Source organism: Sciurus vulgaris (genome assembly GCF_902686455.1).
Source record: "Sciurus vulgaris genome assembly, chromosome: 1".
NCBI lineage: Eukaryota > Metazoa > Chordata > Mammalia > Rodentia > Sciuridae > Sciurus > Sciurus vulgaris.
The window spans coordinates 158,367,587-158,392,183 of NC_136461.1; positions in this window are offsets into that span (position 1 = coordinate 158,367,587).

A 24,597-nucleotide genomic window follows, 5' to 3' on the forward strand; every position below is an offset into this window, starting at 1 on the left:
GGCCCTGGTTTCAATCCCAGCACCATAAAAAATTAAAAAAAAAAAAAAAAAAAAAAAAAAAAAAAAAAGGGAAAAAGCAAACCCCAAAGCAAATTTCAGATCTGGAGTCTCAGTGCACTAAATGTGTGTTACTGACTTCAGATGTGTTAGTGAGAAGTTGGTCATTCATCATAGTTTCTCTTCCTCTATCTCTGGCCCCCTCTTTAGAGATTGGCTATTAGCTTGAGATCTACTTATTTGGATTAATTTCAGTCCCTCTCCAGTAAACAAGTTTGTGCAGTTGCTATATGCCACGTGGTGCATGATTTTTATTCCATCCTCTTTGTCTTTATTTTTGGTGGCAGTATAACCTTTGATCCTCTCCCTATGGGATTCTCCAATCATTGTGTGTGTGTGTGTGTGTGTGTGTGTGTGTGTGTGTGTGAAGAAGTGTTCCCGCACCCTGGATGTGTGTGTGTGTGAGAGTGTGTGTGAAGGAGTTTTCCCTCACCCTGGATATGTGCCATGGAAAAACCAAGAAATGCTAAGGAAGATGAGGATGAGAAAAGTTATAGGTGTGGAAGTGTTGAATTTCTATTCTAGCATAAAATCATTGACTGGCACAGGGCAGTTCCTCTCCTAGATTATAACATGCTCTGTCAGCTAAAGACTGATTTGTTGTTAAGTCAGAAGTGCATGAATGAATAAAGTGTGAATATAAAGATAAAACATTTTACCCTGCAAGTAGAAGTAGAAACCTCTTACTACCAGTGTCACATTATTCTCTGAGGTCCAATAAATGTAGAGAGGTGGAAAAAGAGAAAAGGACCAGAGGGAATGATTTATAATAAAATATTAGAGAAATTATATATGAATGCTTTGGCCAAACTTAAAGTAGTATGGGAAATGAGTAGAAATGGATCATATATTTTATTCCATTCAGTGCCAACTCAAATGTTCACATTGAAATTGCTGTGGAAATATGAAATTGTGGGCTCCAAAGCTACAATAAGGATGATCATAGTACTGCTGAATTTGAAATGTGATTTTGAGTGACATTCTGACACTAATTTTAGATATGTTCTATCTCTTTAGCTAGGTTGTAAACTGTGGCACAAGTATGTATTTGATATTCTGAGGTTTAAAGATTCCTTTGTCTTTGATATTTTTTCCTTTGCTAATCTACACTATCACTGTTATTTTATATTTTGCTCAGAAATTCTTAACTACATTTTATTTCAATTCCAAGTGTCATTTTCACCTTATATAGTTTATTCTTGAAATCTCACTTGCTAGTTATTTAACTTTGATTGGGGTAAAAGTTAAAAATATAGGGTGTATATGTATTATTTTAGGAAATGCCTCCACTTTGATAAAACTGGAATGCATTACACATTAATTTTTATAGCAAGGACAACCTCTTTTCACTGAAAATATTCCAGAGATAAACATATTTTATATTGGTTGATGATTCGGTCAGATAAATTATTTGGCACAGTTTAACACTTATGAGACGAAACTGTAGGATAAGAGTGCCTGAGTTCAATTTCCAGCTACATATTTCCATAGCTTTGTGATTTGAAGACTGTTAATTACTCTCAAAACCTCCATCTTCTCATCTGTAAGAGATAATTTCACCTACAAAACACCACTTAAGTACTTAGAAGGATATCTGGCATGTATATATGCTGAACACGAGATTGTTATAAAATCTTTTTGAAAATAAATTAAAGAAGTTGAATTAATAGTAATAGATTACCAGTTTCCTAAAATTTTCTTAAGAGGATAGAAGTCAATGGAAAGTCTCCCAGTTCCAATGGACAGAGACTGGAGGTGGGAGATGGAACTAATTACAGATCAAGTCTCATCTGAGCCTTAGGGCTACTGCGTTGTTTGGAGGCTTATTCAGATTGTGCACAGATTCCAGACTTATTACTTGTGGATTTCTTTCATAGGCACATGCTAAGCAGTTTAATATGGGATCCCCTACAGAGGTTAAGTTCTGTTCAAGGTAGAGTAGCTAAAATGATCTGCACCTTCAGCTACATTCACACTGAAGAAGAAAATCCAGAGTGAGAATCTACTTTAGGACTTGAGGTGGAGGTCTTAGGAGAGATGACATCAACACCATTATTCATTTATTTGATTTATGTTATTATTATCATTATTAGTCACATAATTCAATTATAAAATCACTCTTTTCCTTTTTGAGTCCTTGAACTGAGCACCGTACATGCTTTTATTTGTACACATGGAGATGGATAGGATTGAAATAAGCTTTTTGAAAAATACCTTAGGATGGTTAATAAACCATTCTCAAGCATCAATCATGCCTGGTTTGTTACAGTGGCATCATAACTGACATACTACATTTTCTCAGTTCTCTGACTTAGTTCTGACCCTGCTATTAATCTCAAAGTCAGGCATGCTATCATACTATCATCTTTAGTTTTTTGGTAAATGTTCTTTTGTCTTTAAAATATTTTATCATCTCTTTGTCTCCACTGTTGCAAAAGGTAACTGTTGATTTTCCTGTTAGGGGTTTATACTGTCTGAATCGCAAGTGCACTGAACTATCCTCAGTGGTATTTCAGTAGCCTTCCTGGTCACGTTACTCTCCTGCCTTAAAATATTTACAAGTTCAAATATTTCACAGTACCCAGCACAAAATCCTTAATATATCAAACTAAGTAATTAGGTATGAATTCCCATCCACATTCGTAAGCCTTATCCTCAAATGAGCTCTTCTTTTTGGGAGTCATTTTTGGTTTCCAAAAATAGTTGTGTGCATATGGTTTTCTGTTTGATCATTTTTCTCCCTGTGCTTTGAATGCTTTTCTCTGAAGGCTGAAGGTAAGAGACTTCTGTATCCAGAGACTAAAATGGCAGGGATATACCTGGTTGGAGTGTCTGCCTTGAGGTTCATGAACAGGTGCTGAATAAAGACTGGGCTCTACAGTTGTCAATTATGGTGTTACAGTGGTAAACCAGGTCTTTTCCAGACTGATTTCAGGATAATCTAAGGAAACCATAATCACCTTTTAAGACTTGGCTAATGTCTCTTCTTATATCTTTTTCCTGAGATGCTGTACCTAATCTATAGGTTCGGTCACTGTAACATTTGAGTCCTGGGCATACTTCATACACATCTCTCTCAAAGAATCTCTTTTATGCCTTTTCTTTTGGTGGAAATTACCTGTCTAGATTTTTATGTGCAATCAGACATTCAGGGATAGAGTATTATCTTTTCATGTTTTTATCACCCAATATTTTGTCTGTGGTTCAAATTAATGAGTAATTAATCCATTTGATTAATAATCTATCATTTATGTTATTGACATTAATATCACTATCATCCCACTTCCATTAAATGTCTTCACTGCTCAGTTATGTGCTCATAGACCTACTGCCATATCTTCAATGGCATCCTGTATTTTATCCTGAAGTCCTTTCTCATGTATTTTATATTTGCTAAGCGAATGCCCCGCAGTACTATCTGTAGCACAATCATCCCCAATACATGGACTCTGTTTCCTGAGCCCTCGAGTCTGCTCACTGCTCTCCCAGTGTACTATGTATGTTCTCTGCTCCTTGCTTTTGCTCAGGTCATCTTTCTTCCATTAACTTCCTATACAACATCTGCTGGGTAAAATCCTTCCTCCACCCAACATCCTACCTTCTCCAAGACACCTTCTATTTCAATGTAATTCTGAAGATTTATCTTCTTCCTGTAAAAGCCTTTTTCTAAAGCCATAAATTTAACATACCATGTAATGCTTTGTATTGTTGGTTGTTCATTTTTCTCTCTTTGTGTTCCTTATGTTAACCTGTCAATATAGGTGTTAAGTGTTGAAAGTTAAAAATGTATGAGTCTGAAAGAAGATGAACAAAGGGCATCTTTTCAAAGACTTTGAGGAACTTCAAATAGGGTATCATGACTGATTATATTTTAGTTTTACTGTCAGTATTATCTTAGAGAAGTTTTTAAGAGATGCTTATAGGGAGTTGAATTATTATAATTTATTATTCAAATCATTACTAGAGCTCTATTGAAGTCTCCTTTGCATGTGAAGTTCTTTTATATTTCTGATAGTTATGTGAGGTTCAAGAAGCTAAAAGTACTTTGTCTTTTTAAATAATAGTGTTACTTTCAGGAAAAAATGACAAGTTGACAAGGGAAAGAGGAAGTCATGGAGAGAGTTTGGCTGTGTGCATATGGGTGTGTGTGTGTTTATGGCTTAAGATTTGCTTTTTAGAAGAAATATTTTTTAATTTATTCAAGGAATAAAGTTCAAAAAATAAAGGTAAATATACTAAAAAATACTGAAATATACTTGAGTCATTTGAATGGAAGGGTGAACATAAAGAAAAAGGGACACATTGAGAATAAATTTCAGTGGCATAAAGTTTTAGTGCCACAACTGTGAATTATCAATCAAAAAGGTTTTATTTTTTTAAAACCATCTTTGACTCAGAGTAGGAATCATATGATATGAATTAGGTTTAGTATATAATAACTAACTCATATAATGAATTATGTTTAGTATATATAATAAATGGAGGATCCTAGAAAGTGAAAACTGCATGTAGTAATACATTTTATATTTGATTGGGGCAAAGTATATCAAATATATAGGCTATTTTAGTTTTTAAATTTAAGAAATTATGGAAAAATTCAGAGGAGAATATAAAGTTTTAGAGTAGTGGATCTCAATCCTGGGTGCACACTGGAGTCCCCTAGAGCAGGTTTCAATAGGCTAGTGCTTGTCTTTACCCAGGAGGAATTAGAGCAGAATCTCAGTGTGGAGCCCAGCTATGATAATATCTTAAAGCCTCCCCTCCCCTGCCCCTGGTGATTTTTATTATGCTGACATTGTTGAGAACTACCGTTTCAAAGAAACAAAGAATAAGAATATTACCATAAGTCACACTAGTTTTGAAAAATTACTCAAAAATTTCTGATTCTTCAAAGACATGTTATTTCAATAAGGAATTGCATATCTCTGAATGGCTAGAAGAGAGAATTTTGAATGTTTCCACCCACAAAGAAATGTAAACATTGGAGATGATGGATTTGCTAATTACTCAAATTTGATCGTGATACACATGTATCAAAACATTACCTTGTACCCTGTAAATATGTACAATTATTATGCATTCATTAAAAGTGAAAATGCAATAACTAAATATTAAAATGGATTTCCTACACATAGCACTGTCTTACAGAGGCTATTGCTGTTCTTACTAGTGGTAGCTGAGAAGATGAAATGTGACTTTCTTGAAGTAATAGAGAAAAATATATTTAGACAATTATGTGTACCAAAAAGCAAAGTTTGAGTGTTCCCAGTCACTCTAAGAAAAGTCCCCTCTGTGGTTCCTGACTGCAATAACATCCTTTCCTTTGCCCCAACACTATTGACCTTAAGCTTTCAAAGGCATCCTGACCACATTCTTTTTCACCTAACATATATTGCAAATTATTTCTCTCTCTTATTTTGGTTAGGACATTTCTAATTAGACTCTGTATTTTATTGTGGAATGCAATTTCTGGGAACCGCTCCATGGAAAATAGTACAGCACTCTTTAGCCTTCCCTGAATGTTTAATTAAAAGCTCTGCATCTTTATCTTCTTAAAATAATTAAATGCACAACAAAATTTTGAGAGACAGCAGTTGGGGAGTCTTCTGGTTCTTTCTTCTGTGTATTCATTAACCTTCAGAGAGAAAATATAATTTTGCATTTTAAATCCTCATCTATTGAATCATTTCTGTGACAATAACCTTAATAGTGTTTAAGTTGGTTGTAAAATGTCATGGTCTTGTTTATAATGTCAATATTTTCAGAAGGTTGTATTTTTAGAAAAAAAAGGAAGTCTAGCTTTGGTGATTTGGAATCCCTAGACAGTTATTTTAGTTCTCCAAGATAAAGAGAACTGACTATATATATATATATTATGGGAAGACTTTAATGGTAATATTAATATTAACAAGGCCAATTATTTTTCAGTCTCAAGATAAAGCAAGATCCTAGAGAGTTGATTTAATCATACTTTTGAAACATTATGATTCTCTTTGTACTTTATTTTCTCTCTTGTATTTCTTCAGTTCCTCTCTCTCCTCACTTTCTTTTTCTTACCTATTCTCTTCCTTTCCCTTCTCTGCTTTTTTTTAACATAATTCTGTCATCCTCCTCCTCATCATCACCCTTGTTATTTTTTCTAGGAGTCATTTTAAGGTATGATAAGTAGGGAACCTCCAAGATGACTCAATGGAAGGTTTTATAAATCTCTGGGGACTCTGACTCTGTGTTTTAGAGAGTAACTGCTGTGATTGATGAAATAGGGAAACACTGAGAAAGGAAGAGATTCTTCATTTTAATTTCTAACCTTAATGTACATGGATGCTGGGCTAGGGATGTTGATCAGTTGTAGAGTGCTTGCCTGGCATGTGTAAGTAATGCCCTGGGATTTATCCCCAGTACTGCAAAAAAAAAAAAAAAAAAAAAAAAAAAAAAAAAAAAAAAAAAAATGATGAATGATGTAAACCTTTTAAAAACCAATCAAAATGATTGTTCTACCTCAAAAGAAAGAATATCAGTCCTTATCATTGTAATGGATAATAACCCAACAGGAGAAAGTGAATTTTTTTTTTGTTACTATTAATGGACCTCAAGGCCTTATGCCTGCAAGGCAAGCACTCTATCACTGAGCTATATCCACAGCCAAGAAAGTGAATCTGTGAGGAACTATTGCACTTGAGAAGTTCTGGGATACTGGACAACTAATTTGTAGGAGACACAAAATTTCAAATAAACATATCTGATCTTGAAGAAGTAATATATTTCAATGTATAATAGCATTTTATTTTTCTCTTCACAACAATGTTAGTGGTGACATTTCTTACAGTCATATAGAAGTCCTGAGTCATATATAAATCTTCATAAACTGGTTTTCCTACCTATCTAATTAAATTCCTGTACCTTTCACCTATATTAGCAAATTCCAGACCAATAAATTCCTTGCAGTGTTGGCTTATCAGCTATTCATTATCCAATTCTCTCTTGTTTCTGAAAAAATTTCCTTTCAAATAAAAGCACACAGTAGCATTAATCACTTCCTTTCTTGAAACACTTTCACCATGAGTTTTAAGGAACACCACATTTATTCAATTTTCTTCCTATTTAATTGTTCATTCATTTTTTTTTACTGGCTCATGTTAACAAAAGTATAATATTTACTTTAGCCAAAAGTCTGAAGTCTACAAACAGTTGAATGGATTAATAAAATGTGGTGTATCCATATGAAGATTATCACTCACAAGAAGGAAATCCTGCCACATACTACAACATGAATGAACCTTGAATGATTGAAATAAGCTAGTCACAAAAGGATAAATACTATGTGACTCTACTTATGTGAAATATTTAGAGTAGTTCAAATAATGGAGATAGGAAGTAGAGCGATGTTTGCCAGAGGCTAAGGGAGAGGGAAATGGAAAGCTATTTTTTCATGTTACAGAGTTTCAATTTTATAAGAAAAGAAAGATTTTGACATGTTAGATAACAAATGTAAATATAATTAACACTACTAAATTTAGTAGTGTTAAAGGAGGTTAAATTTTGTGTGTTTTTAGCAATTAAAAAGAAAAATTTGCTAACATTTAAAGAACATCAAAATACATGAAATAGGAATAAACCTAATAAAATACTGAGACAAACCCAAGTTTTTAGAGCCATCCAATATTTGACAAAGTTTCCATTACACATTGGAGAAAAGATGCTTTTTAAATAAATGGTGCTGGGAAAACTGGATATCCATTTACTTTTCACCTCGCACAAATGTCAAATCAAAATTGATGAAAAAAACTTAGAAATTACATCAGAAATTTTGCACACATAGGGTCAACACTCCATCTAGATGCAGACACAAACTTCCTCAATAAGACCCCTAAAGCTCAATAAATAAAACCAAGAACCAATAAGTAGGATACTATCAAATCAAAACTCGGTACAAGAAAGGAAAGGATTAAGAGAGAGAAGAGTAGTCTACAAAATGAGAAAAAAAATATCCTTGCCAGCTACTCCTCTGACAGGGGATTAATTTTCAGAATAGATAAAGAACTAAAAAAAAAAAAAAAAAAAAAAAAAAAAAAAGCAGTGCTAAAATTGGCAAATAGCTCAATCAATAAGTTGTCAAAAGAACTAAACATAAATTTCTCAAAAGAAGAAACACAAATGACTGAGAAATATATGAAAAAAAATTCTGTGTCTCTAGAAATTAGGGAAATGCAAATCAGAACTGAACTCATATTTCATCTCACTCTAGTCAGAATGGCAATTATCAAGAACACAAATAATAATAAATGTTGGGAGAAAAAGATGTGGGGAAAAGGTGCACTCTTACATTGTTAGTGGGATGGCAAATTAGTGCAACCACTTTGGAAAACTGTACAGAGATTCCTCAAAACAGTAGGAATGGAAAAACCATATAACCCAGCTGTCCCACTCCTTGGTATTTATCCAAAAGATCTAAAATTAGTATACTCTAACTACAGAACCAACTCAATGCTTAGAGCATCACAATTTGCAATAGCCAAATTATGGAATCAGCCCAGATGCCCATCAGTAGATGAATGGATTAAGAACATAACGACATATTACTCAGCCAAAAAGAAGATGAAATAATGGCACTTGCTGGTACATGAACAGAAATGGAGAAAATCATGCTAAGTGAAATTAGTCAGACTTAGAAAATCCAGTGGAGTAGGAGGAGAACAAGAGAGAGGGAGGAAGAATGGGAAAGGAAAGATAAATGGAATGAATTTAACAAAAACAAGTTATATTCCTTTTTAAAAGCACCAAAAGTAATTTCACCTTTATGTCTTTGCAGAAGAAAGGAAGTTTAGTATAGCAGAGGAGGGAGACAAGAGGGAGGAAAAATTGTGGGGAATGGGAATTGAAATAGAATTCCTTGCATGTGTGATTTTGTCAAAGTGAATTCAAATGCTTTGTACAATTATAATGCTCTAGTAAAAAAGATTTCTGCACTGAAAACAAGCAGAAATAAAAAACACAGAACTATATAGGAAGGTATACTATATATATTCGTTAAACACAATATTGTTATATCAGTTTTGCCAAAGAAACTGTAGATTTAATGATCTTAACTAACCTCTCTGAAGGCAGTTTTATAGAAACTCATGTTAATTTCAAAATTTGTATGCAAAAGCAAAGGTCCTAAGATAGTCAAAATAATATTGAAAATTTGAATAAATTTGAACAATGTATACCACAAGAATTTCCATAAATCTACAGTAATCAAAACACTATGGCATAAAAATGAATAAAGGATAGAATATAAATATGTGAACTAAAATTTAGTTGAATTGCAGGAGATATCCTAGGTATGTATATATAATTTACTATAGAAATTCAGTAAGAATATTGAGATTTAAGTCTATGTATGGTGGAACATAGAAATATGATAATAATGATTAAAACATTGTTGAGAAAGGATTTACTATGTATTAGATTCTAAGTCATTTTTAATAAGAGTTCTACCATTTTAAGAAGCTAAAGAAGTAAATATTAGTATCCTACATTTACAATTGGAGTCAGAAACACCAGTTGGTTGAATAACTTTGGTGCAGCTCGTAAGTGTGGGCTATGGACTTTGATACACATATATTTCAATATTTAGATTTCAGCATTTTTAAATTACATTTTTATAGTAAAATATTAATCTTTTAAGACTAAAATCCATTTGGCCTATATGGTCTTAATTATTGTTATTTTTACTTATTTGTGCCTATATGATATTAATTTAGTGATATTTATTGAGATAGGGTAGGATCAAATGTGTGCTCAAGTTTTATAAAGTTTATGTTTTAAGTTCTCTTGAGATGTTTATTTTATCATTGTGTTTTGTGTTATTTTAAGGCATAATTATATGTCAGTTGAGAAGAATAAGTAATGTTTGTTTATAAAATTTATATTGTTACATGTTATATTTTAAGTGATTAAGTATTAAAAAAGTTGTGCTAAAATTTCCTGCTAAGATTTCAGATTTGTAGAATTTTCTTTAAATTTGTTCACTTTTCCTGGATTTTCTTTTCAACTTTATTATTAGCTGCATTAAAATTTCAATTTTAAGATGTTTCTTCTGAAATGAGTCTTTAATTATTATGTAGTTAAACTCTTCGTTTAAAAAATATGGGGGCTGGGGAGGTAGCTCAGTCGCTCAGTCGGTAGAGTGCTTGCCCTGGGTTCGATCCCTAGCACCCCCCCAAAAAAAAAAAAAAAAGAAAACAAATATGTTTACATTTTTTCTTCTTGCTATTGTTACCTTACTGGCTTATTAAGACGTTTCAACGTCCACTTTTTTCTTCTACTGTATTTGAAATTGTCTTCATTCTCATTCTTGATGGCTAACCTTAAAATGTAGTATATAATGTAGTTTATATTTTCTATATCTGTCTTATTCTAGAATGGCACAACATAAATAATATATATCTACATCTATCCACTACAGAGCAATACAAGATTCTCACAGCTATAACTTTATTAATCATTCTCTGCTATCTTCCAGGACATTTGAATATAGCATTATATATCCACTTGTATTTTGTGTGTCCAGAAACAGACTCTACTACCATTTTATGCAGTCAACATTGTTGTAGATTTGGGCACCTGTTTTTAATTTTTTCAACATGATACCTTCTATTAAAAATCAGATTTCATTTTGGAATAATTTTCTTTTCCTTAAAGTTCCTTCATTCAAAATTCCTTTCTGAGGATTAATGAGGTAATTTGCTATCTAGAAATGTTTTTTTTTCCACTGTCTTTTTGTATGATCATTTAACTATTTCTTTGTATGTGCTGTTATTTTGAATTGCTATCTCTTGTGTGTCAAGACATTAGATGTAAAAAACTTATGCTGCCTCTGTTAAGGGACAATACTCGTTGAATGAGGGTCTTTGTTTTTACTTTTCCATGTGTTCCTTGGTAACAACAAAGTGGCATCCCTCTCACAATTCAATATTCTTGTTCTTGGTTTTAGAAATTATGCCGATCATTAATCTAATACCCTGAAGATATTTCTTTCCTTTATCTGGAAGCTGCATCTGCTTCTAGTCATCACCCTTCACTGAATTTGTAGCATCTCGTGAGCACCAACTTCAAAAGAGGGACTTGGTGGAAACACTCAGCTATCCAGGTCTGCTACCTTGTACCCAAAATGCAATGCCAACTTCACTCTTTTACTGGGCTAGCTTCTGGCTCTTAGGATTTGTTTTACTTTTGTTAGCCTTTGTTCTATGTTTAAATGGACTTTTGTTGAATTTTGTATGGCATTCTTAATTGTTGTTGAGTATGAATATTACAAGAGATCATTTTTGCCATTTGAATTGCATGTTAATAATCTATTTACCTGACACCTTAGACATTTACCTGATTTCAAGTATTATATATTTTCCATTACATATCTATGTCTGTATTTTCTTTAGAAGATACTGTAATCTTGCTTCATGATAAATATTATAAAAGATAAGAATTATCTTATTATAAGAATTATATAAGAATTATCTGATTGCTTCATTCCTCTGTTCTTACTGCTTCATTCCAAGAGCCAAATAGCATCACTAATTACTTCAACAAAAATTTATTGAGCACTCTTTTAGCCCTATTGCTAGGCTTTGAAGATGCAAAGGGAAAGGAATAGAACTGCTTTAGTTCAATGACGAATTAATATTTATAGCAATAAGTAGGGGCTAAGGTAAACTTTTTATACAGTGCTTTAAGAACACTGAAGCAGGAGTCCCCAGCTACAAGTGCAAAGACATAAAGATCCCAAAGCCGGGCCAGGTGGCGCATGCCTGCAATCACAGCAGCTTGGGAGGCCGAGGCAGGAAGGATTGGGAGTTCAAAACCAGTCTCCGCAAAAGTGAGGTGCTAAACGACTCAGTGAGACCCTGTCTCAATACAAAATAGGGCTGGAGATGTGGCTCAGTGGCCGAGTGTCCCCCGATACCCACCCCCCAAAAAAAATTCTACAGAAATGTCTTTGCTGAGCAAGTCAATACACGACCTGGTGGCATCATAGCAGTGGAGGAGAAGGAGGATTTTGGGGGTGAAAGATGTTGGTTAGAGTGGAAATCTTAAAGGGATTGTGTACAACTCTGAAATACTGAACTTTACCTCCTAAACAATTAAGAGAAATTTTCTGAACTTAGGGAAATATAGAACTATATTTGTGTTTTTGAAGAATTATGGAGGATGGGTTGAACAATAAAGAAACTGGTGTCACATGGAAATTGTATTAGCCTCTAAAATTTAAATAGGATCTGAAGTTTTCAAAATATTGGAGATATTTGCTTTGTGGAGTTCTTTGACCTAGAAGAAGAGTCATGTGAGGATATTGTGACTTAATTTTTGAATCTTTTAAATCATTACCATTATTGCTAACATGCTGAAAATATGAAATATAATCCATCTTTAGAATTTCCCTTCCCTCAGGAAAGGAGACCTCACATTATCCAGAAATATTATTTCAATGCTAATTAATAAAACTCTTATAAATGTATTTAAGTACAGAAATATTTTAGTAATCTCACTTTGGCATCTGATATTCCACTTATGGGTCCTTAAATAAAGATTCTTTTTATTGAGTCGAATATTGCATCCCTGAAAAAAAAGAAACTGTATTTATTCCCCAAAATTTCAATCTTGTATTGATCACAACAGTGAAAAAGTTGACTAAAACAACATCCATGAAACCAAGAAAACAAAGACTTTTGAACACTTGCCTAATGGCACCAAATGTTCCTCTCTAAGTGTCTTCAGTTTTCTTCTCCATGTTTGTACACCTGAGAGTTGTTCATTGTAGGTGTTTTTGGATCTTGGAAACACATATAGGAACTTCTTACACATCTGCAAGACTCCTAATTTATGTAATGGATCTGAGGTGAAGAAGCAGATGTGTAGAAGTGCCCTGGGACACGGAATCTGATATTCAATGTCATTTTCAAGTTATTTTAACAAAGTGGAGTTATGGAATATATTTGATATAGCAGATTGATAAGTTCAATATTTAGATACCATGGACATAGACTGCTTTTCGACTCTTATCATGTATCAAAAAATGTCAGAGAAAGATGTACGGAGGATGTCTAAAGACACACTTCTCATTTCACAAATTGTTCCTGCATGTTTCCATTGTAGTCGCTTCTGAACCAACAAGTTTGATTAGTTTCACAAAATCAAGGAAGACAGCCAGAGTCAGAAAATAAAGTGGAGGACTTGACACTTTTACCCATAGTCTTGAAGATAAGGTAACTGAGGTCCTGGTGAGTCTTGTCCCAAACCATCTAGAAAGGTAGTGGCAGAGCCAAGATAAAAATCTAGATTTCTAATCAACTTTATAATTCCTTTGCTTTTGTACCATTATTAAGGTATTTATGTCTCTCCAAGGAGACTTCCTAAACAACTCTTTAATCTTATCAAAATTCAAAATGTAAAATCTTCTCAACACATGCTATAAAATTGAGAATTGATTTCTTTTGTATTAACTTTTTTATTTTGTAAATAACCGATATTATTTAAAATGAATCGATGACTTTTTAAAGGACTGTTAAATTATATTAATTATATATTCCATTAATATTTCTAAAAGCCTTTCTACAAAACTAAATTATTATTTCCTGATTCAGGTATCTATGTAAGTTTTAGAAGTTTTAAGATAACATGAAAACATGAACAACTAAAACAATGAGAGCCTATTTAGCAAAAAACACATCCAAATACGGGAGAAACTAATATAGATCAATTATGATAATTCATAGTAAATGAATTAAATCTGTGCTGATGTGCTATACTGGTTTTAAAATTGATTTAATAGTGGTGTTTCAAAATAAAAATCTTTAGGAAGCATAAGTAGATATTGCAGTTCTAATAACTAGATGAAGTTATTACAGTGGCTGTCTTTACAGTTTACAATTCTCCTTTGGATATTACATTACATATATCAGAAATAAAGGACAAAAAATTGCTACTTAGAAAGTGGTTGCTTATTTTCTCTGCAAATATCACCTAGCTATTTAGTCATATCTGATTACCCCATTCAGTTAATTAAAACTTAATGTCCACTCACATTCATCATTTATCAGACACTCATTTAAATTTCAATGAATAGCCATTGCAATTGGCATTCATTCTGGAGAACACACCTGCTCAATGATGGGCGAGAGGTCATAAAATGTGCTTAAAAATGCATCAGGGTGAAAATGAAGAGTAAAGTATTTTTAGGAACTATTATTCACATTAAGATATTAGATTGTAAGTATGAAATTTTAATGTATGCATAACTTCATCTATTTACTGTCAGAATACATTATCCATATTTATACAGGTGACCAACCTGTAGACCTTTATATCTTTATATGTGATTCCTTTCAATTCTTTGAAGAAGACATTCAAGAAAAAAATTAAAAAAAGAGCAAGATAAAGCAAGTGTCTTCTGATACAAGTTAAATATTTCATTTCCAGAATGAGAATCTATTTTTATATATTTATTGTTCTGTTGAATTCATTTATACTTCATTCATTTCACTGATAATCAATATAATTGAAAACTAATTTTAATCATTTGCTTTTAATCAATAGAGGCTACTTTTCTATCAATATTAACTTGTTCATTTATTAATTGCACCACATGTATTTTCATCGGCGATAGGCAGCAGATCAATAAAACCTTTGAGAATATATTTTTTTTATCTTGAAATAAACAAATGACCTATGGTAATATAAATATAGACAAGTAACAACAATCATTACCAATTCTAATCTTTAAAGCACAAATGTTAGCGAGCTTAGTAGGGGCATTCATATATTTAAATAAATTGCATAAAACACTGTGACCAAGGTTATTCTGACTATGCCAAAATGCCTTGGACTGATTGCATTGACCAAGTAGTAGAGACTGTGACCCCTCAAAAGGCAGAGAACTAGCCTGCATTAGACACTCAGAAGTCATAGCACAGGCACAGCTCATTGAATTCTTTTAGGTAACATTTTTTATAGATTATGGTAGAAATTGATCTTATTAGATGTCCTTCTGCAAAGTTCATCTCCATGAAACCTATGAGGAGATAGATGCATATGTACCACAAGTACATTTAGATGTGCACAATGGAAGAAAAAGAAAACTGGAGGAAGAAAACACAAAATGTGCAGATGGCATAAGAATGCAGAAATGCTGGATTAAAGAGGGTCACAAACTCATGGACTTTTCTCCTGCCAAAAATGAGTTGCTTTTCTCTCCCTCTGAATATGGACTGACCCGTTACTGCTTTGACCAATGGAGTAGGGGTAAATCTTGCTATGCCAGCTCCAATTCCAGACTGTAAGTAGACTTAAAGTTCTCTGAGTCTTTTGGAGCCTTGGAGTATGGTATAAGAAGTGAGACTTCCTTTCTGGAGCAAGTAAGTGGAAAGGCCATGAGGTTTCACGGGGAAGAACAGGAACTCAACAAAATCCAGCCTTCTTGTCATCCCTGCCAAGGTCCAAGGATCTGAATGAGGTTACCTTAGTCCCTGAGACAAATGGAGCTTCTAGCTGAATATCCTTGAGTGATCATGGTCTACAAAAACATTCAAAAGTGAAATTACAAGGTGTTGACATTAAAACAACAAATATCACACTGTTATAATTCTCAACGGATTTTTTTTATTGTTATTTACTTACCTTTAGGTACAGAACTTAATAAAGGTCTATCTCAGTTCAACTAATTTGGGGGATAAAATAAAAAACAAAGTGCTTCTGCTAAGTTTTACCCTAATCTAATCACTAATTAATGAAGTTAATGATTCATCATCAAGTACCTATGGCAGAAGGATATTAAAGTTTCCTTGGGGGAGAGAAAATTATCGAAACTATCTTCATTTTAAATCAAAAGCACCAGCAGGCAGTCAATAAAGTTCTTTCGGCTAATTGTTGCATATAATTTTTAAAGTTTTCAAATTTTAAAAGTTCAAATAGCTCCCTCAGAAAATGTGAATTTATTAAAAGTCCATTGAGAAAATGATAAAGTTCAAACTACTCAATAGACAGTGAAAATATTCACATACTATCAAAGATTTTAATTGACTGATTCTTCATATAAGAAATTCATTAGGTAACTATTTTTATTACTTCAAATGAATACAGTTACAATTAAAGTGTGATAACCTTTTAATTTTTGGATGGCTTATTCAGAGTATTTGCTATTATGACTAAAAGGGTCACCTTTACTCATGCACAAATGAGAGATGCTCATATATTGTCCCTGCCACTGTTTCATAATTTCACCTTGGAAGTTAATCATATTCAATTGGCCCCTATAGGCACACACCAATTTCAGATGGAAAGTTTAATATTTTACAAATTTGATACAGTTAAGAGAAAACATGGACATGCATTCTACTTAAGGGATTCTTAGGGTAAATTTATTTGGAATATTTACTCATCAAAACACAAGAATTTTAGCTATGAGGTTTGCTGGTAGGAGGTGGAAAGTATTTTCCAGTAAGTGCAAGGACCTATATAGCTGGCCAAGCAGAAAGGTCAGCCAGGGCAGCCTTGCACAGCTACACAAACTGTGCTCTACACACAGCTGAAAGAGTTGAAAGTGGGGGTTAAACATATTTGTGCTCTGTTTATCAATCTGCACACAAAGACACAGATCTCATCAGCCCAAAGACATGCTTTTCATTTACAGTTATATAGGAATACTCAGAAGAGATGTCTGTCTATTTATAAACCTCACAAAGGTACCCGTGGCCATGGCCATGGCCTTGGTTTCAGCATTACCAATCACTATGTCCAAGAGACACTGTGCCACTCATCTGCATTTTTTTTTTTTTTTTTTTTCGGTACTAGGATTGAACCCAGGGTCTTGTGCTTGCAAGGCAAGCACTCTACCAACTGAGCTATCTCCCCAGCTCTCATCTGCATTTTTAATCTGACATAAACTGAAGCAGAGATGGTGATGTTTAAGGTAGATGCATAACACAAGGGGCATTTAAAATTAATTTTTGAAGCCTGTGTAAATTAAAGAAGCTATTCTTTTTGACACATTCCTGGACAGAGATAGGATTAAGCTTTTAATGAGAATTTAAAAGCATAAAATTTGAGGCTTGGTAACCAAAATTGCTAAGAAGTTTAGGGTTGGGCCCAGTGCTACCAAGAATGATGGCAGAAGCATATTCTGAGATTAATTTATAATCCATAGCTTGGTCCTCAGTTACTCAGAGGCTAGGTGAGTGGAGCTGAGGCTCTAGGTTGTCTGTCTTAAATAAGATATTAGAAAGTAGATAAATATTAAAGCTTCGCAAGACTTTTTTTGTGCTGTTACTTTAATCTATACTTCCACACTCCTTAAGTGTATGTGTGTTAGTGAGGTTTGTGTGATTGTGACCAAAATACATACCAAGAACAATTTAGAGGAACAAAAGTTTACTTTGAGCTCATGGTTTCAGAGGTTCAGTCCATGGTTGGTTGACAATGTAGGTCTGGGCCCAAGATGAGGCAGAAGGGTGTGGTGTAGGAAAGCTGCCCACCTCACAGGGGCCAGGGAACAGAAAGAGGGAGAAGAAAGAGGGACAAAGTTCTGTCCCAAGGGCACATTCCAAGAGACCCCACCAGTCACACCCTGCCTGTCTACAATGACCACTTAGTACAGTAGTCTTTCCAAACTATTAATCCATCAACTGTATTAATCCACTGATTAGGTTACTATTCTCAGAATCTCATCATTTTAACTCCCGCATTAATGTGGGGCTCTGGGGAGATTGTTGCACCTCATATTCAAACCATATGATTTTACTCTTTGAAAATATTAGTAACAGAAATATTAAAGTACACATATATTAGCTAATATTGATTTATAATAATTGCCAAGTCCCATGTACTATGGGTTGTATTGGATATAGTCTTTCATTTAATTCTTAAAATACCTCTCTTGCTATAATTTGTGTCTTAATTGTCCCCAAAGCTCCAGAGGGTTAGAGGATTTATCCCAGCATGGCAATATTGGGAGGTGGTGGGACAATTAAGAGGTGGGGTTAAGTGGAAAAATGTGGTCATGGGGGGGTGTACCCTTGAAGGGGAATGAGAGACTTCAGTCTCTTCCTCTTTCTTTTCTTTAGCATCCTGATCATGAGATAAACTGTTTTGCTTTCCCATGGACTCTGCTGTGACATACAGTCTTCTGACAGGCTCAAGGATATAATAGGGCTATTTGATTAAGGACTGAAATCTTCACAACTGTGAGACAAAAGAAACCCTTTGTCTTGATATGTCAATTATCTCTGTTGTTTGTTATAATAGTAGAAACCTGATTAACAAATTATGAGATCAATAGTATTTTTCCTGTATTATTATTTAGGAAACCAAGATTCAGAGACAGTAAATCACAAATGCAGATATATAGAAACAATAAAGTTGAGACAAATCCAAGACTAATTTTTTAATGTTAATATTATTCTACGCTACCTCATCTTTATAATAAGATGTAATTCAGTGGAAAAGTTAAAATTGAATAAGCAGTAGAAATCTTGTTCAATGATCGTACTGTAGAATATTAGAGAAGTTAATATTTTAGTTCGAATTGTTTTTGAAAAAAGCCTAGGATTCAGGTTCACATGGTTTATCTGTGTGGTGGTCCCAGGAAACAACGTGGGACAAGAGCATAGATGGGAAGGGGGAGAAGCCAGTAAAAGGGGTGTTATCAAACCACTTACCTCTGTGGATTACTGGGGCTTAATCCTATTGGATAACTGAGGGAGCAACATGGGAAATACTATCCCACATGAGTGATAAGAGGGATGTGTTAGTTACCTATGGATTCTCATGAGGGGAGAGGTTGAGGCTGTTTCCAGAGCCTTAATTTCCAGTAACTCAAGCCTGCCTGTGCTGGCAAAGCAGGCTCCATTAGCCACAGAAAGGCTTTAGAGATTCTAGCTGAAATTTTCCCCACCTACAGTGAGACTGACCCTCTGAAATGGCAATAGGAACTCCTACAACTAACATCCATCTCTCTTCCTAGGCCAAGAGTTTCCTGATCAACTTTTGGTACATTGTAATCTCCTTTTCCTCTGAAGGGTTGTAGGATTTTATTTTTATCTTTCTCGTAAAACTTATTCTTTACCGATGTGATTTTTTATTATTTGCATACAGCATTTAATGTTAAAGATAATAGTTGCAGAGGGGTACCTGTCCTATAAATCATGTATAGGTCACAGACCTGGCTTTTTGTCTTGTTCTTTTAGGTCTCCCATATGTAGTGTGTGATCAGCATTTGATTGTCTTTTTTAAGATTTTTTAAAAAAACCCTTAATTTCCTATGTACACTCTGTCACTAGACAATTTAATACTCTTTCTTGGGTTTTGTTTGTCCTTTTATTTAATGACTACGAAATGGTTTCCAGCCCTGACATTAATCAGACTTGCCTTATTTCTCCACATCTGTCCTTCAAGATCTTTAATCTTACCAGCTTCTAAAATTCAAGTGCTCATCTCACTAGACATTTTACCTTGCTCACCACTTTTCTTCTCTCTCACTCTCTCTCTCTCCATCTGTCTTTGGAGACAGATGTGTTAGGATTACATCAAAGGACCCCTCATCTCCCATATCTGGTTGGATTTTGCTTTTGGGGAGAACTGGCAGGAAACTACACAGAGAGGAAGGCAGGATGTTCCTCTTTAGGTCCCACCCCATGGTCACCATGGGTCTGTTAAGCTCTTCTCCGCCTAGAGCTTAGCTCTTCAGCATCTTGGTTCCAGTAAGCACTTTCCTCTCCCTGCTTCAGGCTTCGGATAGGGCAGAGGTCCACTGCATGCATCTTGGGTATGTTAAACTGTAACTAGAATTCTCCCTATTCATAGCCACAGTCACAAATAGTCCTAATTAAATTCTCCTCAAATTACCAAGTTTGAGTATGTCATGTCTTTCCTTATGGATGTGCCAAACTGACAAACCAATTAAGCAATACCTCTTTCTGCTCTTAATAACATTATCCCTTAGTTTTGATTACTTTATCAAACAATGACCAAATATGACTCATTTTAAACATAAACTTTTTCTTATTCCTCATCATATTAATTTGTACTATTTAATTTAACAAAGTATTTTCTCTACTGTGCCTTCAAATGCTAGTTTCTAATTCTCCCTGTGCATCATCTATATTTCTATGTTATAAAATGGACCCTGTTATTATTTTGTTCAATGCTCTTTGGTGATTTTTTGTTATAAAAATACATTCTAAGCCAAACTATTTCTCTTATATAAAAATATTTCTCTAATACTCAGGATAATTATATAAAATTCAAAGTCAGTGCTGGAAAAATAACTGAAACCATGCCTATCTCAGTTTCCCTCTTTCTCCCTTAACTTATTTATCTCAGTTCTCCCTTTTTAGACTTTAACTACTATGACTACACTGCTTTTCTCTTAGTTATTTGATGATAAATGAGATATTATTAAAAAGTTTATATTAGGTAAAGAAAATTGCAGAGGTATTTTTACTTAGCACTTAAAATCCTGTAACTTTACTAGTATTTAAACAGTATCCAAAGCTGGAATTCTTGTTTTGAATGTATTGCCCATCAGGAAATGTTTTTGTTTTTGTTTGCAGTGGTTTTGAATTTCTATTTTAAATCCTTTTTCCTTACAGTTTTATTTTTAAACACATTAATATGAAAAAAATATTTAAATAAGAGATAATCTTTGAAGAATATGTAACAATGTATTTACCTAGATATATCTAACAATCTAGAGGCTTGAAATGTATAAAATAAAAGCATATAGAACTATAAACAGAAAAGAACACATCTATAACCACACATAAGGCAATAATTTAAAGACTTACAAACAAAAAATGTACACACATCTATCTGGAATAGATGAAGAAATTTACATCTACCTGTTTTTAATTGTGATTCCAGTTCTCTATTGTTAGAGATTTGGAATAATGAGATCTAAAATGAGACCTAATGTCTGTAATGTTCAAAAAGCACTTCAGAACACATTCATAGCCTTGTTTAGGGAATTACTGATATGTCCTTAAAAGTCCATAAGCTTAAAAGCTGTTTAAGATCTGATTAAGAAATCTCAGGAATCCCCAGGAATCTTAGTTGCTTAAACAGTAAAAATAATGTAAAGCTATTCATGTAGCATCTCTAGTCAATTTCATATTCTTAAGGTTGTAAAAATTTATCATGATGATATTTATTCAAGTTTGAGCATTTTGTTGTTGTTGACTCTTCAGTCAGTCTTACCAAGTAATAAGGAGGATGTATACCAAAATGTACAAGGCATGCAGAGTTCTTGCTAAATTGCTAGATTCAACAAACCAGAATCCATTTCCTGTCATAATACTTTCTGCCAAGTTTTTAAACCTTCTCTTTTGTAAAGATGGAAATAATGTCACCTATTTGTAGGAAATGGGGGGGAAATACCTGTAAATCACTAGCTCAGAGTAGATCATAAAAAGAAAAAGTCATTTCTCCTACAGAAATACATAATCTAGTTAGGGAGAAAAAGCATAGAAATATGCAAGCTTCTTGTAATACACTGTGGTCCAGGGTCAGTGAAGAGCTTCTTAGTATGAGCTCAGCCAACTTGCCTTTCTTATACCCAGGTACTCATATATACCTAGGGGAGATAATCAAAAAAGGTTCACTTCAACAATAGGTTTTCCTGTTGTTTCTATGGCAACCAAATGAAAATAATCACAACACTTCACTCCAATCCTTAATGCAATTTAGTCAGCAACATTTGCTGAGCACCCACTGTGTGCAGAGAGAAATGCTGTGGAAGGTTATGACAACAAGAAATCGTATTGTCATAAATGGAGATTACTAGGAGAAAATAACTTTCTGTGAATATATACTCTGAAAACACAAAAACAAAACAAAAAAGTCTGCCTCATTATTTGCACGTTAGGGTTCCCAGATTTACCGTGAGTTGTAAGTGCTTTCTGGCAAACTTCTGCATAAATAAAGTTACTAAGAAAAGAGTGGAATTGGTTCTCTACACTGAAAATGATATTCTACCAATGCTAGCACATTTCTAGAATTTTCTCTTGGGGATATAAATACACTTGTTTTCCCTAATAGAAACATAGTTTAAAGATGTTTCCTCAAAAGTTTTGCTTTCTCATGAAGGTACCTCTGAAGGTGAGGTTTAACCAAAAGAATTTCGTTAAATAGAGACAAACTATAGAATGGCACAATAGCCTTTGTTATAAAATCCAATCATATATTGACCAGTTACCAAATGTTAAATAAAGAACAATTTCCCACATCTATCAGTGCCCAGTCCGCACTAAGATAGAATGTATAAGAGGCACTTCAACTGACCTTCGTATCTATTTAAAATTACTAATAAATAATGCCTTGTCTTGATACCCATCTCTTTGATTTATCATTTTCCACTAAAATTTACTTCACTCAGGCTAATTTTACATATGTAATATTATTTAATATCATGCTCTTTTTTCCCTTGAGCTATATTGCTCAACTAACCTAACCAAAGCGAAATAGTGAATACTTTGATATTACATAATGACACATTTACCTAAGCTCTGTGTAAGCTTGAATTTATTCAATTTTAAATAAATTCTTAAATATATTCTTAAAAGTGCCACTATCTTCTGGTTACATAACTAGTTGAAGTTGCTTACATTAAAAATAGAAAATACTACTAAAATAATCCATAATTTGATCCCCGTGAACCTGAATTATTAACATCCCAGGAGGTAATTTTTTTGCTTTTATTTTATTGTTAAAAATGAGAAACTTTTTGGATATGTAACTTCCCTTTGCATTTATTGATAATCATGGTCATATCTGCATACTGTTATGAACTGAAATGTGTCTACCGTTCCCTCACAAATTCACATGTTGAAGCCCTAACCCACAGTATGTCTATATTTGGAGAAAGTACTTTTAAGGAGGTAAAGTTAAATAAGATCATAAAGGTGGGTCCTAATCAAGAGAGAATAGTATCTTTATGAGAAAAGAAGGAGATTCCAGAGATTTTTATTTCCAATCATTTATGACAGTCATTCATTTCAAAACTTATATGAAAGATATACCTGTAAATATCTAGTCATTTTTCTCTTGCATTCACAGAGAAAAGATCAAGTGAGGCCACAGAACGTTGTAGTCTACAAGCTGAGGAGAGAGGCTCACCAGAATCCTTCCCTGCTGGCACCTTGATCTTGAACTTCCACACTTCAGCACTGTGAAAAATTACATTTCTCTTGTTGAGATCACCCAATCTGTAGCATTCTTATAATGGCAGATTGATGGAATTTATGCATACATTAACAAATGGTTTTCCATAATGACATTATTTTACTTTCTTATTTTTGAGTATTTCAGTTAAGTGGATTTAAGTTTTAATATTTACTTATTTACATAGGGAATTTTTCAGAATTACTGAATATATAGCAAGGCCAATTTATAAATGTGTTTGACATGTATTGCTGTCAGTTCAATTTATACTTCTACATATTGTACAAGAGTAAGAACAATTCACAATATTTCCACAAGCGAGGATTTTTGAAAATCTCCATCAATCTGGTAGTCCAAAAGTTATATCTGATTTTGTTTATTCATTTTGAATTCTTTGGCTTGTAGTGAATTACATTTATTCATCTTTTTTATTTGTCTACTTTATGACTTGCCTTTGCATGTCATCTCTGGAATTCATTTTTTAAAGTTACATAAGAAAATATACTTGCAAATATTCTATTGCAAGAGAAATTGTTGATTTCAGTGAAACGAGAAACAAATTCATTGTGATGAGTGTGGCATTGGGTGGTGGTTGAGATGTGGAACACTGGAAGGCTCTGGTTCCGTGTCATCACTCCATACATCTTTCCTCAAGCTACTGTTTCTTGTACAAATTTCACTCTCTCTGCCAATTCCACCAGTGACAGAGAGTAGTGCTTCTTCCCAAGGCAGATTCCTCATTTTACACACTCTACGTTAGTTAATAATCTATATCCACAAGCTGAATAGTATTCCAAATCTATGACGACTTTTTGTGTCCATCTGGACCCAATTTTTCTCTTCTGATTTCTTTCAAAAAATGACCTTAGCATGCATTTGAGCTCTCTATGAACAAAGTGCTTGCCCTCTTCGACTCATTTATCTCCTTCACTTTACAACCTCTTATGAACCAATCCTTTGAAAACTTCAGTAAGGGAACTGAGGCTGTAGCTCAGTGGTAGAGCCCTTGCCTAGCATGTGTGAAGCACTGGGTTTGATCCTCAGCATCATGTAAAAATATATATAAATAAATAAAATAATGCATTCACCTATAACAAAAAATTAATAAAAAGAAAACCTCAGTAAACATTTCTTGATATACTGCTGTAGTTTGACTTGACAACAGAGAACGTAGCTGAGGTACTACTGGCAATGACCTGCAGGTAGAAACTGCCTGCTGGGGAATGATGTGCTTAGAAGTCAACCATTGAGCCACCAGCAGAACTTGATGGAATGCTTTTCTTTACAGTGCCACCAAGACTGCTGCGAAGCTGTTTATGGAGCTTTGGTAAGTCTTCTTGGGCCAAGCCA